The sequence below is a fragment of the Melozone crissalis genome, unplaced genomic scaffold (genome assembly GCF_028551555.1).
Source record: "Melozone crissalis strain CALT ecotype California unplaced genomic scaffold, PUWL_Pcris_2 ptg000083l_1, whole genome shotgun sequence".
In the NCBI taxonomy this organism is placed as follows: Eukaryota; Metazoa; Chordata; class Aves; order Passeriformes; family Passerellidae; genus Melozone; species Melozone crissalis.
In genome coordinates this window covers 2,440,813-2,455,544 of record NW_026535860.1, presented here as the reverse complement: position 1 = coordinate 2,455,544, position 14,732 = coordinate 2,440,813, and positions in this window count along the sequence as shown.

Here is a 14,732-nt window from a genome sequence, read left to right as displayed (position 1 = left end):
GCTCTGGATCCAGGCTGCAGACACCCTAAAGCCATCACTGAAGGGGACATGGATGGGGACTGCAGCTGGATCTTCCAGTGCTCGCCAGTCCTGACTACTCTCTAAGTGAACCCAAACCTCATTGGCAGCACCGTGAGCACATTGACCCTGCTCGCCCCTCCTGGAACGTGGTGTTCCCACATCCTACACCAGCCCTTTGCAGGGAGTGACCAGCTCCCAGCTGCTCTGCTACCCTGGCCTTACTTTCTGTTTGCCAGCAACGAACTTAACGGATACACTCCTGAGAAATCTAGCACAACATTTGCTTCTCAGGAGGTCTTCGGCAAAAAGACTCCACTAATCCCTAGTTTTGCACAGAGAAGGAGGTCCTGACAAAGCATGAGGCACAGGCAGGGCTCTGGCATATGAATTCCTGAGCCGCAGGATTACACCCATTGTTGTTCCCAGCTACTTTGCCGATATTTTAGAGCCACTTCTGGACAAGGGCTGCTGCTGACAGGATAGGAAAATATGGAGAAAAAAAGGTGCAGGAGACAACAACAACAAAAAAAAACAACCAAGGGGGAAAACCCGTAGAAATACAGATCACAACAGAAGTCCTTGGAGATGGTTCAATAGAAAATGCCAGCAGCAGTGAGCAGAGCCCGAGGTTGCTCACTGCCACCCCAGGGGCTCCTCAGTCCCCTGCTGGTTTGTGTCTGATGCAGCCCTGCCTGGAAAGGGCTCCATGCTCTGGTGTTCCCAGCTTGCTCCAGGCTACATTCTTAGCAGCACTGAAAGAAGAGGTGAAACAAAGAGCCATTTTCTGTGCTGCCTGCAAACTCTTCTTCTTCAGTGCCACTGGCAGAGATCATCCCTCTGTCAGCTTGGCACTGTGCCTGCTACATCATCGTCCCTGTCCCTTGCATCAGCTCCTGCACATCATCAGCACTCGCTGTCCCACATCATGAACAGAGAGAGCTGTGTCAGAAGAGCAAGGAGTGCATTTTCTTGGCCTTTCTAACAGACACAAGAAGCATGAGTCCAAATAACTTTGTTGTTTGTTCCTGTCCTCCTTTTCGATAACTCTTTTCTGCTTTAATGCAAAAGCCTCTTTTCCTACATGGATGGAATGATCTGGAATTGGCAGTTGCTTCAGGCTGTCAGGCACCATGGGAGTTTTCTCTTGTCTCTGATGAGGATTTGGTGAATTTTCCATTGGTCACTTGGTGGTGTCACCATGGGCTGAGCTCAGCGGCCGACTCTGCTGTCCCCAGGGGATGCATTGGGATGCCAAGCCCCTCAGGGCTGGGATTCGGGGGAGGGCGGGCTCGGAGCGCCCAGAGCCTGGGCCCGTGAGGAGCTGTTGCTGGCGCTGGCTGTGCTCAGCCCGCTGTGCCGAGCAGCCGTGGCCATGGAGACAAAGGCGGGAGCTGTGGCCGAGGCCGGCAGGCGGCCCGGGCCGGCTCGCAGCTGCGAGGACGCCGGCAGCCTGTGCCCTGAGGCCGAGGCCGTGGCGGGCAGTTTGCGGGCAGGGCTTTTCCGAGCCGGCCGCAATGTGCTGCCTCCCGTGTGGGCCCGGCTGCGGCAGAGGCAGGCGGGAGCGCGGTGGGGCCAGCAGCGGCGGGCAGAGGCCGCAGAGAGCAGCAGCCCGGCCGGGCCCGCTGCGGAGCGGCACGGAGCTGCCGGGCAGCCCTCGGCCGTGTCTGTGCGCACAGGGCACGAGCAGAGGCCGGAGCAGAGGCAGGAGCCGCGGCAGGAGCCGGCCATAGCGGCAGCTCGCCGTGCCCGGGGCCGCAGCCGCAGCTCTCCCCTGCCAGCCACAGCAGCGGCCGCTGGCCTCCAAGGCTCCGGCACTTCCCAAAGATGAGGGGCCCGGCCCCCAGCATGCCCTGGAGCCCCGCAGCCAGAGGAGCTGCCGGCGCCGCAAAGGGCAGTGCAGAGGGCGCAGGGTGAGGAGGAGGACATGAGGCTCGCTCTGGGCCGTGCTGTGGCAGCAGTGCCCTGTCAGCCTTCGCCTTGAGCCCTTTGCTTCTTTTCCATGAGCCTTGATCCCCATCCTTGGCCAAGGGCCCCCGCAGCCCTTTGCAGGGCTGCAGGAAAAGCTGCCTCAGTCACAGAATCACAGAATCCCTGGCTTGGAAGACAGACACTTTCAAGATGATCGAGTTCAATCTGTGGCCTAATACCTCAACTAAAGCACTGCACCGAGTGCCACATCCAGTCTTCTTTCAAAGGCTTGCAGGGATGGTGAGTCCACCAGCTCCCTGCAGGGGTCTGTCCCAGGAAGAACCAAGATAACACTGGGGCCTTCTACCCCCCGGCGCTTGGAGCTCTGGAAGTTTGTCTTTCTGCTTGGGCAAAGGCCATGGAAAAGGACTGGGAAAAGTAGTCACTAATCGAGTAACCTACAGAGCTCTAAATTGATGTGCAAGGAATACAGAAAAGACAGAAAAGAAAAAAGGCAAAACCCAAATGGCATCAGCAAAGTCTTGGGCATGAAGACGTAGCTGCAAAGGGTCTTCTCAGCCCTATTTCTTTGTATTTCTGGGAACCAGAGGAATCCTGCTAGAGCCTCTGGGGAGATGGGTTTGGGAGGTAAAAGTTCATGTCTTTTTTCTCCTTGTGGCAGCTCCTGTTCCTAGCATCAGCTGAGCCTCTCTCCAGCCTGATGCCTGTTCTGATTGTTGCAGCAAAACAACTGATGGCAGACAGAAGACACTGACACTTGCAGAGACGTGACTTTTTCCAGTGCCAGCTGGGAGTGGGAGTCAGAAGAAAAACTCCCGAAAGCACAACTCCATTGGAAGATTGCCTTCCTTTTCATTGCGTAAAGAAGCTCTAGATCCACTTGTGAATTGTCAGTTGTTTGTTAAGGATGGGAAGTTTTCTTTCCTGATTTTTTTCATGTGGTTTGGAAGTGGATGAGGCTCTCGTTCATTCACAAACTCCAGACTAAAGTGCCTTTGGAAGATGGCCCACGTGGCAGTTTTTGCCCAGCCATGGTACTTGTGGATAGAAGAAAGCAAGGGCAATGGTATTTGCAGCCAAAACCCAGCAAAGCTTGGCTCAGCCAAAACATCCTGGGGAGACAGAGGCCTCCAGCTGTTCCTAGAAATCAGCAGAGTTCCAGCCAAATGGTTGTGTAGCACTAAGTGCAATCTCTTTGCCTGGATCAGAGCTTTGCTCAGCTGAAGAAGCAGAAAGATCAGCAAGGAGCTCCCAAAGGCCCATCACATCATGTTGATTTTGCTCTAAGTTTGCAACTAAACGTGTTTGCAGTTGAGCTAATGAGAGAAAAAAAAGTAAATAGAGGCTTTACGGTGGGGCCCTGACATTGCACAAGAGGAATCACCGGTGTGCATTTAATTGGAGCTCTCTCAATCCTATAAAAGTATTGTAGCCCTGATTTAAAATAGGCCAATATGAACCAATTTGGAGAGACAGAGACTAAAATGGCATATGGGTGTTTTTTAAGAGTGAGAAAAACTACCCAAAAGGTGTTGCTTTGTGGCATTTTAAAATATACTACCTCAAAATCACCAACTGCAATAAATCAAGAGTTTAAAATGGAGTGTTTAGGTATATGAATAATTAAAACCACAAAAATGTGAAGATATGAATGCATGTTTTCATAAAAATCATGAAATTATAGACCAAAAAATACATGCCCGGAACTACAATGCAAAGGCAGGTAGAACTGTACTTGAATGATCTCTTTTTAGATTGCTGGAGTTTTTTCCTTGTGAAGATGAGCTAGGGTATTGCTGAAGAAAAGTGGCACAAGCAGGACGGGGCAGCGTGCTGTGCTCCATGCAGAGGCTGCCAGGGGCTGCCCGAAGAGCGCCCTGCTGCAGCCAGAGCCCTCCTGGCCTGGGGCCCGGGAGCAAAGGGCCAGGGCAGCCACCTCCTCCTCGTCCTGACCCTGCCACCGCTCCCTGCTGCTGCTGCTGCTGCTGCTGCTGCTGCTGCTGAGGGAAAGAGAAGACTCTCCTAAGGCTCCATGAACGAATGCACTTACGCAGCCCTGGGGATGCCAGTGAAGGAAACCAGGTGTCACATAAAGCATGTGTGACCAGAGTCACCAAACACCACCTAAACATGGAATTGTTGCACCTCTCTAGGACAGGCAGAAATTTAAAGAATTAACTGGGGACTTGAGGGCAGAAGAGGCCAGAGGAGGAAAATAACTCTGAGGGGGAAAAAAACCCACCATATCTGGAGGGGAAAATATCTCTGCCTGCTCAGAATCGGTCAAGGGAACATGTCTCTAATCCTCTCCTGAAAGGGATGCTTTCGATGAGCTTTGCACCTCCAGCTGCCTTGGACCAGAACCAGGAAGATGCAATTATGTAAATGTTAGATAGATAGATAGATAGATAGATAGATAGATAGATAGATAGACAGATCTCATTACTGAAATCTCTCTTTACTGTCCTGTCTGCTGCTACACACATCAGAACTTGGTAGCCAGTGCCCTGCTCAACTACAATTCTGAGATTACTCTCCTGTTGCCTCAAAAAAACACACTCTTGGAGCATCTGGAGCATGTAGGTCATTATGGAATGCAGTCAGACCCAGAGCATTGCACTGGGAACTGCACTCTTTGTGCATCTGTGCTCGGGCAAGTTCTTCTCTTGGACTTGACCGCAGTGATGGTGCTGAAGTGGCTGGAATCAGAAATGCAGCCCAGCCCCTCCCAGCTCCTGTGATCTCTGAGCACCAGCTGGAATGCAAGGGCATTGATTTCCTGCTCAATTCCCAAACACAACACACACTGATTCCCTGGGCTGCAAAAAGGCACAAGCACTACTAAGCTCAAAGTGACTTCTAAGGCCCTACTGGCTGGCCTGGGACCACAACAGCTCCTTCTGCTCCAAGGTCCCTGCACAGAATGATGTATTCTCATGCAAAAATACTGTATTCTCCAGAAGTGACACCTTGGAAATTAAAATTCTAGCAGACCCAGTCCTAGTGCTATAAAAGGGCAGAAAATATTGATGAAAAGAGCCTTAATTGGGAGAAAAAGAAAATGAATAAGCCTCTTCCTCCAAGCAAACAAAAAAAACTCAAGGAAAAAAAGGGGGTAAAGTCGCTTCCAAAAGTGGCTCAAATATTTGGATGCACTGAGGAGATTCTGAAGGTCCCTCACGAGGCTCCCATTGTCCAGGCTAAAGCTCCCTCAGCACTTCCTCACTGGCCTTGTGCTGCCCCCCCTTGCCCAGCTCCCCTGTCCTTCTGTGCACTCGCTGCAGCCCCTCCATGACTTTCTGCTTCCCAGGGCCCACAGCTGCACACAGCACTCCAGCTGTGGCCGCAGCGCTGCCCAGCACAGGCCACGCTCACTGCCCTGCTCCTGCTGCCCCACTGCTGCTGGCACAGCCACCGTGCCCTTGGCCTTCTTGGCCCCCTGGCCCCACGCTGCCTCATCTTCAGCTGCTCACGGCCGCCAGCCCTGCGTCCTTTGGGCCCACGCAGCTCCCCAGCCTAAAAGGTGCCCATTTCACTTCAGATACTGCAGGCAGCATTGCAAGATGGCCTTCCTCTTCCGAGCAACACAAGACAGCAATCAAGGACTTGCAGCTTCACCCCCACTCTGTTCTCCAATGCATTTGCCAAAGCTGCAGACTTTAGCACAAAATGGATCAGCAGAAACTTGCCCCTTCTGCTGTTTGCAGCATCTCAAAAGCCAAAAGGCAGTTGGGTCAACAGTGACTCTACAAGTGAAGAACGACTCAAGAAAACTGCAGAACACTTCCACAAGCCAAAGACACATTTCCAAAAAGGGAAAAGAAACCAGCAAACTTTTTTGACCCTCCAGAACTACCACATGTGCCCTTGGCCGTCACACTGCAGAAGCCCAGAGATGGAGCTTCCCTGAGCCAAGCAGCCAGAAGCTCAGCCGGAGCCCCCAGCTCGGCACTGCCCCAACAAGACAGGTCAAAGGCCAATTTCTAGCTGTCACTGCCTGCAGGAAATAGCTACGTCCTGCAGGACTCCAGCACTCAGCATCCTCGGCCAGAAACATCAAGCGCTGGGTGCTCAGAAACTTGCACCTCTGCCTTGCACCAAAGACAGCACCCCCCACAACAGACGCTTACTCTCTTGGGATGATGAGCAGCCTGTGATGTGACCACAGCTGGACAAAGGCGGTGGTCATCTTTCTTGTTTTCCTCTTCTCTGGCTTCTTCTGCAATAGTAGAGAGAGCCAGGGGAAAGACGGCTCTTGCTCTCATCACCTGTGGCAAGAGAGAATCACAGGGGGACAGGCTGTTACCTAGTGCTTATAACCCCATTTCTCCTCGCATCTACAGCCACATCTTCTAAGGAGAGTTCATCAACATTGTTAACAATGGCATTCTATGTTACTCCAATCTCTACCTATGCGCAAAAAGAGTCAAATAGTAGATGGAGAAGGAAACACCATATACAGCAAAAAGCGCAGGAGCAAGATGGTGAATCATTATAGCACTGCTCTGCAAGTTTGCAGGCTGTGCTGCAACACCAGAAAAAACAAGGCTTTTGTAAGTGTGCAAGTGCCCACCGAAAAATGCCTCAAGCCTGAGGATGCTCCTGCACTGAGCAAGGCCTAGGGCTGCTCTGACACTCAGACCTTCCGTGCACTAAGGCAACCTTCTGATTTCACTACAATGACGTGGCAACCATACCCCGACAAGACAAAGCAAATGCTCTGTGTTGGTCTGTGAATTTATGCAAAGCAATAACCAACCATCCCTAGAGCGAACAGAAAATAGCATCGGAAGTTCTCCTGTGTCTCAAAGCAGCACAAATTCCCCTTGTGGGCCAAAGCCTGTTGTTCACGGGATCCAAGAGGAACCTCAAGAGTGCCCTCAGGTGTGGCCGCAGCGCTCCCCAGCACAGGGCCACGCTCACTGCCCTGCTCCTGCTGCCCCACTGCTGCTGACTCAGGCCACCATGCCCTTGGCCTTCTTGGCCATCTGGCCACACGCTGCCTCATCTTCAGCTGCTCAAGGCCGCCAGCCCTGCGTCCTTTTGGCCCATGCAGCTCTCCGGGCACAAAGTTGCCTGTTTGACTTCAAATACAGCATCCACCATTTCAAGATGGCCTTCTTGGTCCACAATTGCATCTTCTAAGGAGATGGCATTGAATTTACAGAATAGAATTCTCAGTCCCTCTGACTAAATGGAACTGGGCTAATTCTGCTCTCTAGGAAGTTTCTCTTAGTTCAGTGTTCCCCTCTGGCTGCTGTCAGCAAGCGACATTTTCTCTGCAAAACTGAGCTTGTAGTTCTTCAGGGCTCTGAGATGGAAACTAGGAACTGTCCACTTATGCCTTTGTTACCTTTGTTGAAGGCATGAAAATGGATTTTCTTTCGGTCTCCCTAGCCGGCCCTCTACTGCTACTGGCCAAGCTGACAGCTTGCTCTACAATTCCTAAACACCAGGAACATGAAATGTCCCTTTCTCACTCAGCTCAGGATCAGCACCACTGAATACACGCTTCATGTGACCTTTAGTGGGAAGGGAAAATGAAGCAGATGCTGTCAGAAAACTGCCTGGGCTGCTGAATCCCACAGAACAAGTCAGCCCAAACAGAGATGATTTCCCGTGTCACAACATCCCTCCAGCAGACACATTTCATTTACACAGCCAGCAAGGGATATGGACAATATGGACAATATTCTTGCTTTTGCCTACACTTCAGCCTGTTTAGCCAGTAAATGAATACAAACATGACCAAGAAAATCCAAATTGTTCTTTAACACTCAATGCTCCTGTTCTACCAAAGACATAAAACAGCTTCTTAAATCCACTCCTTCCGGTTTTGTTTTGTTTTGTTTTGTTTTTTTTTTAATCAGTTGCATGCACTAATTCTCTTTAATTTGCTGGAAATGCTTGCCCAGAAATGCTTCCCCAAAATCCCCCTGAGCTGTGACAGACACTCACTGCTTTATAGATTGCACTTCCTTGCAAAGAGAATCACTAGTTAAGCACTTGGTAAAGGCTCAAGTTAGACAGTCAAATCCTTTCATGACAAAATTGAGGAAGAAAGAAGCTTTCCCTGAATTCTGGGAACAACTGCAGAGATTTTAGAAGGCATTCCAAGAAGGTCTGCCAGTCTACATTTTCAAAGGTATCTTGCTTGTCCCAGAAACTGAGGAATCGACAGACTCTGCTGCCACAGACTCTCTTGTGGAGGGAACGGAAGCCCTGCAGGTTCCCCTGCAAATGCTGCTCCTGTGGCTACGGACACCCTCTTTTTAGCTAAAAGCCTTGGCAGGAGCTTTACCAAAGCAGTGGTATCCTAATACTCTTTCTCTTTCAAAATCAGAAACTCAGCCACTAAGAAAGAGCAGGAAGACCTACAAATGCCAAGTTAGTTTACACCCTAACCTAAGCAGAAGGGAAACCTCTTACGTGCAAAGTGTGTCATATAATAAATAGAAAAGGAAACGCCACAAGCAGCAAAAGCTGCTTTGGCAATGTGGTGAATCATGCTGTTAGTGTTGTGCAAGTTTGCCCCAACACTAAAAGAACAAGCCTCTTGTCAGTGGGCAGCTTCTCACTGACAAATGCTTGGACCAGGGGGGACTCCTGCTCTCAGCAGGCCTAGGGCTGCTGTGACACTCAGGCCTTCCATGCACCAAGGCAACCTTCTGATGCCACTATGACAACGTGGCAACCATGCCCTGACATCACAAAGCAAACGCTCCATGTTGGTCTGTGAATTTATGCCAAGCAATAACCAACCTTCCCTACAGCAAACACAGAAGAGCCTGGGAAGTTCTTCTCTGTCACAAAGCAGCACAAATTCCCCTCATGGGCCAAACCCTGTTGTTCAGGGGATCCAAGAGGAGCTCCAAGAGTGCCCCAAGCACCTACAGCCTGTACCCCAGCTGAGCACTCAGATGGGATACAAGCAAAGGAAACCAGACCAAGAAAATGGTCCACAGCCCAGGGCTCCTGTGGATGTACATCTCTGCCTTTCTTTCCCTTTGGAAGCAGTCAAACTGGCAACTTGAGGGGAAACCAAGGGCTTTGTGGGGGCTGCATTGCTCTGCACACACCCAGGCCACCCGTGGCACAGAGCTTTGGTGCCTAAAAGGATAAACCAGCTGGAAAATGTTTCATTTTGACCTTTCTTACCTGCTAACAGAAGTTGCCAAAATGAAAGTTTCCAAGCAGGGCCTGATCCCTGTTGCCAGCTCTGGGCTAGAAAGGAGGCATTACTTTGTTTCAGTGGTGGGGGCATAGGGAATCACTTCCCTAAACCCTGCACACCCAGCAATCTCACCTACCCGTCTTGTATCCATGGAACTAAGACATATTCAATACTTTGCTGAAAGTCATAGGCTAAACATTACCTCAAATTTATTGACATATTTCAATCACTTCTCAGAATTTACTGACATGAGAATAGGAGTGTCCTGTAGGTCCCTGCTGGTCGTTGCCACAGGTTCAGGAGGCGATCCATGCACAAAAGAACCTAAGACACAACTGGGCTTGCAAAGCAAATTTATTCCATTAGTTGCAGTAGCAAATAATACATACCAACCCCTGGATTCCCAAAAATCCACTGAGCAGGAGAAGGAGATGGAGCGTGGTGCTCGGCAGCAGGGGCAGTTAGGCAGTGCACTTCCAGGACATCCCCTGGATCAAAACGCTGTGCATCATATCCTTCTCACCCTTCCAGCTCAGAACCAGGCCTTGTATCTCCTGCTAAGGATGTGGAATTTTCCCAGTTACAGCACCAGCTCACACATGGCTGGCGTGTGAGATGATGGCTCAGGATGACTCCATGACTCCCTGCCACCGACGGCTCCATTGTTCCCCTTTCACAGCTTGACTGCCCACCGATTGACCAATACATTGTTTCTCTTTCAAGGCTCAAGGTCCCACCTGTTAAACAAGACACTTTCCTTCACTGTCTTGTCAACCGCCTCAAACATGGATCAAATATGGCAGGGCTTCGGGCCCGTCTCTGGTTCCTGACACAGTCATTTGGGCAATATTCCCATTCCTCAAATTCTCCTTTGGTTGTCAAGAGCCTCCTAAAAACACTTTCTTCCCTTTGAATGCATTCCAGCTATGTTCTTAGCAGGAGCACTCTCCTTATTCTCAAGGCCAAGATCGCCAGTTGCACACAGTAAGCACTGCAGTGGAGGAATACAGGCTTCAGCACTCCTGTTAAAGCTAAAAGAATTCACAAGACTAAGCCCTGTTTGTTACACGCCTCTTCTTCCTATTCTGGGAATCAAACACATCAATACACCCTGCAAGTGCTCTTGCTGAGTGAAGCCACATTGCTGTGTCAATAAAGCAGCTGGGACTCAGTTTCTTCATGCAGGGAAAGCCAATTCTTTATTCACATAACTCATTTGTACACGATTTTCACAGATCTCATGTTCAGTCCAGCTGGCCGGTAGTTTCCTTATCACACAATTTATTGCTTAGAAGGTGTATTAGTGTGTACATGCAAAGACTCACTCTTTTTAAGACTCACTCTTACTCAGGTGATTACATTTTTTTTCGTGGATGCTCATGGGAGAGATTTCTTGTTTATTACAGATGCAAACAGTTTTCTTAGCACAATAGCTTGTTGTGCTAACTGCACTCATGACTGTTCCCATGGGAAGTTAGCTGGCTGCACGTAGAAGATGTAACAGGCTATCTGGGAATTTACTATAGCAAGGCCTGATTTTATAAGGCCTTTCTTTTCTAATAACCCTACCTGTGTGCAACACATTATGACTTTCTTTCAGAAATTAATGAAGAAAACACAAATTGCCTGCTCAAACCCTTCTGCCCCCTTCCAAATCAGTTCACTCCTCAAGCACAAACCTCAGGCACATCCCCGACTGCCTCTCTCCCAGCAACTCAGAGCTGTATTGCACAGCGCATGCTGTGCACCACAAAGCACAAAGCAGGCTGGCCTGGTGGGCCTGAATATTTCTGCCAATCACTCTGCATCTCACACCTTTGCTCTGGCTCAGTGCAGAACTGCAGGATTGCAGGCGCTTCCTCCCAGAGCTGCGTGAGGCACTGGCTCCTGCAGATGTGCCCTGCCAAGCTGTCCCTGCCTCACGCTGGCCTCACTTCCCTGGCACAAGTGCCGGGCCTGAAGGAGCTGCCCTGTGCTCCAGCCTGCCGAGCAGCCCGGCTCCCTGCCCCGGTGCCCAGAGGGCTGCACACACTGCTGGCCTTTGCCAGGGGTTGCAGGGCAGCCGGCAGAAGAGGAGGAATCCTCAGCCAGCCCAGCGGCCCGCGGCTGCCCTTGGCCTTTCTCTGCTCCTGGGCACACTCCAGACGGCCAATGCCTCCAGGCCGGGCTGTGCCCAGCACGGATGCGCTTCCCCTCGGCAGCAGCCAGCTGCCACCTGGACTCTGAGAGCGGAGGATTCACCCGCTCCCAGCAAGAGGCGCCCAGGGCCCGGCTGCTGCCTCTTGCAGCTCCAAGGGCCTCCTTCCAGCCTGCCTCTGCCAGGGCTCAGGCTGCTCCGGCCTCTGCCAGGGCTCTGCTGGGGCTCCAGCCCGGGCAGGGCCAGGCCCGCTCTCACCTCACAGGCGCTGACAGCTCTGCACCACAGGAGACCTTCCCGAGCACCCTCTCTGATCTTTCTGCTTTCTCACTTGAGCAAGGCTCTCCTCCAGCCAAAGAGATTATTGCATTTAGGGATCCAAATCCAAGTGGCAGGAACCCCAATGCTCTGCAGTCACAGCTGAAGGCCTGCATCTGCACAAGATGTTTGGGCTGCCTCATTCCTCCTTTGGTTTTGCCTTCAAATGCCATTGCCCTTTCTGCCTCAACTAGAAATACCACAGCTGTGCCATAACCAGCCAGTGGCTCATATTCCAAAGGCAGTGTGGTCTGGAGAGGATGAATGAAGAGGAGCCCTCCTCACTTACGAAACCATACAAAAGAAGCCATATGTGTGACTTAGCACCAATAAAAAACAATTGGTAATTCAGAAGGAAATGTTGAATTTTCTGAAGGGGTCAGAAGGAGGAGAATCTTCCAAATGAGTTGATGTTTCAGAAACTTTATTAATTACAACTCTAATCTGTAATTCTATGCTACAAATCTGTTCAGCAACCCTACTCTACAATCCTACTCTAAATTGGTAACAGAGAAACAGAGATAACATCTTGACATGATTGCTATGTTCTCGTCTCCTAGGGTTAGGGTTAGGCTTAGGCTTAGGCTTAGGTTTAGGCTTAGGTTTAGGTTTAGGTTTGGGTTTAGGCTTAGGTTTAGGCTTAGGCTTAGGTTTAGGCCTAGGCTTAGACTTAGGGTTGGGGTTAGGGTAAGGTTAGGGATAGGGTAAGGGTTAGAGGTAGGGATAGGGTTAGGGTTAGGGTTTGAGTTAGCATTTAAGGTTAGGGTTAGGGGTTAGGGTTAGGGTTTAGGGTTAGGGTTATTCGTCTTCTTCACTGAGTTGATGAGTTGTGCCAGGATGAATGGTGGCTTGGCTGAAGTTACAAATGGATGCTGTCCACCAGAAAAAAAAATACAACAAAGAACAGTGAACCATTACTTTCCAAGCTCATTGCTTCAGGGACTCAATCAGGATACATCAAGTTCCTGGAAAGACCCAGAAAGAGGAGCAATGGGACCATCTGCTCCCCAGTCATCTCCAGTGTGCAAGACCTTGCCATCACAGGCAATCCTGGCCCAGAATCCCACTCATCTGTTTATTGTGATTTCTTCATCATGCTGGGATTTTGGCCCTGCCTGTGCTCTAGAAATGGCGCTATCTGTCCCTGGGTTTTCTTCCTTTCAGGAAACTCCAGTGACTCACACAGGCCCCTGCCTTTGAAAGACAGGCACTGTGCTAATTCCCACAGGGACAGAAAGCAGTGTCTACCTTTCCATGCCCTGCCCCTCGTGTGCTGGATGGCACCTTCCTTCCCAGCAGGGCCAGCCCAGTGGCACTGGGCCCTGCAGTTCCCTCTCTGCCACACAACCTGGCAGTAACCCTGGCGCAGTTCCCGTCTGCTTGAGCGTGCCAGGCAGCAGATGGGGCTGGGACAAGTCCCTCCCAGCTGTCCCTGTTTGCGTGGCAGAAACCTCTGAGGGTGGGCTGGGGGGCACAAACCAGGGCCCCTCAGAGGCTCACAGTGAGCTCCCCACAGCCCCTCCTGCCCACAGCCAAATCTCTGACTCCTAGGCTGGGACTGGCTTCCTTGGGTTCCTCCACCACCATTTCATGTCTCTGTACCCCGCATTGCTCTACTTCAATTCTTTTGCCTTTAGATAAAACTGAACACCCCACCGAATCACAAAAAAGAGCAACAGAAACAGTCAGAGGACAGAGCACCTCTCCTCACAATAAATGCGGGAGGGAGCTGGAGTTATTCAGTTTTGTGAAGGACAGGCCCCGGGGAGACTTTACTGCTACTTTCCAAGACGTCACAGTGGCTTTGAAGAAAGTGGGGGAGACATCTTTTTTAACAGGGCCAGTTACAATAGGATGTGGACAAATATTTTTAAACACAAAGGGCATCTAATCAGAGTAGGTCTAAGGGAGAACTTGTTTACTTGGAGCATGGTGCCACCCTGGCACAGCTTGCCCCAAGAGCTTGTAGGAGCCCCATCCCCGCAACCATTCTGGCTCCGGTGGCAAAGGGCTCTGAGCAACCTGATCTCTTTAAAGATGTCTCTACTCATTGCAGGACACTTGCACCAGAGGACCTTTACAGGGCCCTGCCAGCCCAGCCCAGTCTAGGATTCCTCACCATTTTCATTTGAAGAGCAGCAAGAGTGGAGGTGAGGAGGAAGGGGGCTCATCTGCTGCCTTGGACTTGAGTGGAGGAGGAGCCCATCCCTCAGAGCCTGTTTCACCTGCAGCCCCTTCACATTTTACCTGCAGGAGCTCCTTGGCAGACCAGCGCTGCTCCTCGTCTGTCTGCAGGCAGCAGCTCAGGAAGTCACGCAGCAAAGCCGAGAGGAGCCTGGGCTGCCGCAGCTGTGGAGTCCCTACTGTGGCTATCAGGTGTGTAGCCTGGAGAAAAAGGAGACACCAGGCTCCACCTCCTGCTTTCACATCTCTAAGGCTCTCCCAGATCCCTTTGTTTAACCTCTGTTCTTCGGTTGCAGTTTCTGCCCTGGCACAGACCCAGAGATGACTTTTCTTTACCAACCAAAAAACCCAAACCCCGATGCAGCCACAGCTTTTCCACCATCCCTCAGATCTTGCCTTGGCAGCTGATTTCATTGTCTGACCTAGTTAGTGGGAACTACATCAGCAAAGGACATTTGCATCTCTGAGGATTCATGCCAGCTTGAGAGGCTTTTTGGAAGAGGGACTTTGCTATACTAACTAATTTCATGGGTTAGTACATGAAAGGCATCTCTGCAGTGCTTTTTGGTCCTTTAAGCGCACGTGCCCTAGAACAAAACTCATCCGGCTTTTTGTGCTGTTCTTGAAAACAATGGTAATTGGAAGAAAAGAAAGGAAATCCATCAGTTAATACCCAGGTAGGGAACCAAACATTTACAATCTCCTCTTCAACACAGACACATTAAGATGCCTGCACAAATGTATTGGGATGAAAATGCCTGCTTGGGCACACAGGAGCCACCTGCAGCTCTGTCTCTCAGCAGTCTGAAAATTTCAGCTTCCCATTTTTGCAGCAAGAGAAAAATTGTCTAGGTCAGAAGAAGGAGAGGTTCCATCCCTATGGCCACCCTCTGCTCATTTGGCTACTCAAGTCAATGCATGAATGGTAGGCCCATCCCAGAAAGTGCCAGGAATCACTGGGAGGTTTTG